Genomic DNA, 5512 nt, shown 5'->3' with positions numbered 1-5512 from the left:
AAGGTGGCTCAGTGGTAGAGTGCTTGCCTTGCATGCATGAGGCCCTGGGTTCGATTCCTCAGCACCACATAAGCAGAAAAAGCTGGAAGTGGCGCTGTGGCTCAAGTGGTAGGGCCCTAGCCTTGAGCTGAAGAGCTGAGGGACAGTGCCCAGGCCCAGAGTTCAGGCCCCATGACCCACAAAAAAAAAAAACAAAACTCCAGTACTGAGCAGAAAAGCCCAAGCCAGATCTTAGGTTTGGAGTTCAAACCCCAGTACTAGGAAAGGAGAGGAAAGGAAAGGAGAGGGGAGGAGAGAAGAGGAGAGAGAGACAGTTTAAGAGACCTCCTGGAGAGGGGGAAATGGTTAGCAGGACTCTGTAGTCCCAGCTCCATGAGAGGCAGAAGGATCCTGGTCTGAGGCCAACTGGGGAAAAATGTGAGACCCTCTCTGAAAAACTAAAATTAGAAACTAAAAGACCTAGAGGTGTGGCTCAAGTTTAGAATGTGTGAGGAGCCCTTGAGTTCAAGCCCCAATACAACCACGAAAACAACAACAAAAGTTCAATATTAGTTATCTATGTAATGCATGTGTTATTTTGTTGCAATTGCGAATGCATAGTAATTAATCAAGTTAATAGTCATGGCTGTTCCATCTTCACACACACATGTATCATGCTTGGGTCACAGACATTCTCCCTTGGCTCTCCCCCTGTCCCCTGTCCCCTCCTACTTGCTTTTTATTTTTTTAATTTGTGGGTCCTGAGACTTGAAATCAGGGCCCAGGCACTGTCCCTGAGCTCTTTTGCTCAAAGCTAGCACTCTACCACTTTGAGCCACAGCACCACTTCTCATTTTTGAGTGTTAATTAAAGATAAGATGCTCACGGGGACTTTTCTGCCTGGGCTGGCTTTAAACTGTGATCCTCAGAGCTCAGCCTCCTGAGTATCTAGGATTACAGGTGGGAGCCACTGGCAGCCAGCCTCCCACTAGTTCTGAATGTTCTTTTCCTTCTGAAAATATGATTCAGGGTTTCTCTTGATCCGTTCATAGACACAAGGACCTAAGCTGGCCAAACACACAGAGATTCTGTTCTTTTGAGGCTCACAGGTAGGTCTACATGGGTGCTGAGAGGAGCTCTTGGGGGGCTGCAGAGGAAGTGCTCTCCCATTTCCAGGCAGGATCACCAGCCCTGGTGAAAAAAAGACTTTTCCACCCACCCTCCCCTTTGGAACTGAACTTCCATGTTCCAAGCATTGGCTCAGCATGGTGCCTGGGGCCAGGGACACACTTGATTAAACACAGAATTCCCTGATCCCTTGAAAGCTATGGACTCCACACGATGTGAGACTGGATAAAGAATCTGGGGGTTGCCTCTAATGGGGGACCCATGCAAGGGATGGTGGTTAGTTCACACCCATGTTCAATTATGGTGAAGGGACACGCACAGTTGCTCGGTGGTCAGATCCATTGATAGTTTCTCTCCTTCTCTTGCCTGGCTCTGAGAATCTCTCCAGCTCCAGATTCCCCAACTTTCCAGCTGGGTTTGGGTTCTGAGTGTAGGCGATACCGGATGGGGGAGGGGAGACTCCAGAGCAATGAGGATCACTCTCGTCATTTTGTATGCCAGTCCTGGGGCTTGAATCCAGGGCCTCCATGCTCTTTAACTTGGCCTTTTTGCTAAGGTAGGCTGGCACTCTACCACTTGAGCCACAGCTCCACTTCCAGGTTCTTGCTGGTTGGTTGGAGATAAGAATCTCATGGACTTTCCTTCCTGGGCTGGCTTTAAACCACACTCCTCAGATCTCAGCCTCCTGAGTAGCTAGGATTACAGGCCTGAGTCACCTGGCTTCTCCATCTCTTCTTTGTCCCCCCCCCAAATCTATGTCTCTTTCCTCTATTTGAATCTCTTTTTCTCCCTTTCTTTTTCTGTCTCTCTCCCAGCTCTCTTTCCTCTATATCTCTCTCATTGTTCTCCCGCCCTGCCTCCCCCCCATCTGGCTCTCCTTCCTTCCTGGCCACCATGAGGGAAGCAGCTCTCCTTCCTCCTCTGCTCTGCTCTCATGTCCTGCCAAGCTGCAGAATTAACTGAAAGGAACAGATCCAGCCAACCACTGACTGACACCTCCAGACCCATGAGCTAAAAAGACAAGACAGCCTTTTCCCCTTTAAGTTGTTCCTCTCAGAAATCCAGTTGTGGGGAAGGGAAAGTGAGTACATGCAATTAATCTCATCTTTCCAAACACTGCTCCTTGGACAAGTCAGTGGCAGTGATCACAGAGGCCCGTGTGAGCATATGAATACAGGCTGTGTGTCCATGCATGCATTTATACTTGTGTGTATGTGCATATGTGTGTGTGTGAGAGAGAGAGAGGGAGGGAGGGAGAGGGAGAGAGAGAGAGAAGAGAGAGACAGAGAGAGAGAGAGATCTTTAGGGAGCTCCCAACAGGCACATGGAAATCTTTAGCCCTTGGCTGTGGGCATCTTGATTATATTATTCCTTTGGTGGACATGGATTAGGGAGCTGGGGTAGGGCATAATGTATCAGCTCCATCACTGAGTCAGGCCTTTTTCACTTCCAGGTTAAGAAGGATATTAAGGACTGCTTGCCCTTGTTCTAGAAGCAAAGACAGAACAGGACCTCTATCCACAGTCCCCAGATGCCCAGTGAGGGACAGGATCAAGCAGTTCCTGGCCTCCTTAGGCATACATGTTCCAGTCGGGCCTAGGAAGAACCCATCCTGCCACTTTTAAATGGGACACTGCCTCTGCCACATCTATTTTCAATTCTGCATCTGTGATCACACTTCCTGGCTGGGTGTGAAAAAGTTTTCCACACCATGTACCAATGGCTCATGTCTATAATCCTGGCTACTTAGGAGGCTGAGATCTGAGGATTGTGGTTTGAAGCCAGCCTGGGCAGGAAACTCTATGAGACTCTTATCTCCAGTTAAACACCAGAAAACTGGAAATGGCACTGTGGCTTAAAGTGATAGAGCAGCTGGGAAGGTGGCTCAGTGGTAGAGTGCTTGCCTTGCATGCATGAGGCCCTGAGTTCTATTCCCCAGCACCACATAAGCAGAAAAAAAAAGTGGAAGTGGCACTGTGGCTCAAGTGGTAGAGTGCTAGCCTTGAGCTGAAGAGCTGAGGGACAGCGCCCAGGCCCAGAGTTCAGGCCCCAGGACCAGACCCAAAGTGATAGAGCACTAGACTTAAGCAAAAGAGCTTGGGAACAGCACCCAGGCCCCAAGTTCAAGCCCCATGACTGACCCCCCCCAAAAAAAGTCTTCCAGAAGGAGTGAAGCTGGGCAGCTCAGGAAGGCAAGATACTCATGGGGCTTTCAATATCTCCAGGTTGCTGATTCTGCTTGGGCACCAAGGGATGGTAAAGATGCTCCTCACACATTCATGGAAGAGAAACCAGGAGACTCTGCATCCTGGAAGTGAGAATCAAGGAGACTCTGAGCCACTTACAATGTAGGCCTTTCCAAGGGTCATTGTCCCCTGGCAGTTACTCTCAGCTACTGGCCAGTATCTTCAGGAAGACTGCACCAGGGGTTTATACCTGTAATCCTAGCTACTACTTAGGAGGCTGAGGTTGGGAGGCTTGAGGGTTCAAGGCCAGTCTAGATAGAAAATCCAAAAGACTCCATCTCAAGGGAAGAAGCGGGGCATGGTAGTGCATACCTGTCATCCCAGCTACAACAGGAAGCCAGCCAGGCAAGAAGTGAGACAATTTCAAGAACAGCCAGTACAGACCGGTGCTGGTAGCTCACACCTGCAATCCTAGCTACTCAGGAGGCTGAGATCTGAGTTTGAAGCAGCCCAGACAGGAAGGTCTATGAGACTCTTCTCTACAAAAAATCTAGAAGTAAAGCTGTGGCTCAAGTGGTAGAGTGCCAGCTGAGAGAGAGCGAGAGCGAGAGAGAGAGCGAGAGAGAAAGAGAGAGAAGGAGAAGCTTGGAGCTAGCACCCAGACCCTGAGTTCAAGTTTCAGGGCTGGCAAACACACACACACACACACACACACACACACACACACACACACACACACAGAAGCTGCAATGTGATATCCACAAGGTAAGACCAGATAGACTAATTTGATACACTAGACCGGGCTTGGAAAAATTGTAACCAATCGCCAATATTGAAACATTTAGAGATTTCCTATGGGCAGAAAAGCCCTACCCTTTTATATTCTGCAAAATCAGAATACTGAGCCACACAGAGCTCATGTTCCAATGCCTTCCAGATGAGCTACAGAAAAGCCCGCACCAGCTCAGTGAACAAGATAGTCTGGCTTAGATAATTTTGGTTCACTTCTTGATTCTGAATGAATACAATAACTATGGGAGATGATGGGATAAGAGAAGTATTAAGGGAGGAGGGAGATGAAGGCCAGCTCCTAAAGATGAAGGCAGAAAGCCAGAGCTGAGGGCAGGTGCAGAGAGGCCCCAGGGTCTAGCTAGGACCCAACCACAGACAGCAGCGACCTCTGGTGGTAATAATGGGGGAACTGCACCCTTCCCTTCTGGGATTTTTACTAAAAAAAAAAAAAAAAATCTTGACAGAGTCCAAAAGCTGGGCACCATTCAATGCAAACAAACTGTATGAGTACTTTTTAAAAAAAATTCTTCTTATTTTTTTTGGGGGGATCGGTCGTGGGGCTTGAACTCTGGGCCTGGGCACTGTCCCTCAGCTCTTCAGCTCAAGGCAAGCGCTCTACCACTGAGCCACCTTCCCAGCCCCCCCTTTTTTTTTTATTCTAAGACAAGGTTTTGCTCTGGTAACAAGGCTTTCCTTGAATTCCTAGTGTCTTGTCCATCCTCCTGACTCAGCCTCCTGAGTAATAAGGACTAAGGCATACACCATAGGGAGACAGCAGGGAACTGGGCTCTGGCTCCAAATATATCTATATCTACATCTACACCTACATCTATATCTATATTTGATAGAGAGAGACAGAGAGAAATTTATTAATATATAGATATATTTATAGTATACAATTATAAATATGCACTTATATATTTATATGTAATATATAGCAGTATAAAATATATTTATATATACATACATATTTATATATTGCTATACATATTGTATAAATATATAATAACATATTTAGATATAATTATATATAAACATGTATATAGAGAGAGTGTTCATTCATACTAGAATTTGAACTCAGGGCCTCATACTCTTGCTTATCCTTTATCTTAATGGACTATTTCTTTTTTCTTTCTTTATTTGTGTTGTTGGTCATGGGGCTTGAACTCTGGGCCCGAGCACTGTCCCTCAGCTCTTCAGCTCAAGGCTAGCTCTCTACCACTTGAGCCACAGCACCACTTCTGGTTTTCTGGTGTTTTATTGGAGATAAGAGTTTCATGGCTTTTCCTACTCAGGCTGGCTTTGAACCTCGATTCTCAGACCTCAGCCCCCAAGTAGCCACAGCGCCACTTCCGGCTTTTTTCTTTTTGCTTATGTGGTGCTGAGGAATCGAACCCAGGGCCTCATGCATGCAAGGCAAGCGCTCT

General features: G+C 47.2%; 1 protein-coding gene across 1 annotated transcript in view; it reads left to right on the top strand.

Annotated features, from left to right (window-relative positions):
- The window catches only part of LOC105990943 (oncomodulin), a 19435-nt gene that overhangs the window by 437 nt on the left and 13486 nt on the right, over positions 1 to 5512 (top strand). The window lies entirely within an intron of this gene.

The sequence above is a fragment of the Dipodomys ordii genome, unplaced genomic scaffold (genome assembly GCF_000151885.1).
Source record: "Dipodomys ordii isolate 6190 unplaced genomic scaffold, Dord_2.0 Scaffold68, whole genome shotgun sequence".
Classification (NCBI taxonomy): Eukaryota; Metazoa; Chordata; class Mammalia; order Rodentia; family Heteromyidae; genus Dipodomys; species Dipodomys ordii.
This window is presented reverse-complemented; position numbering and strand designations above follow the sequence as displayed.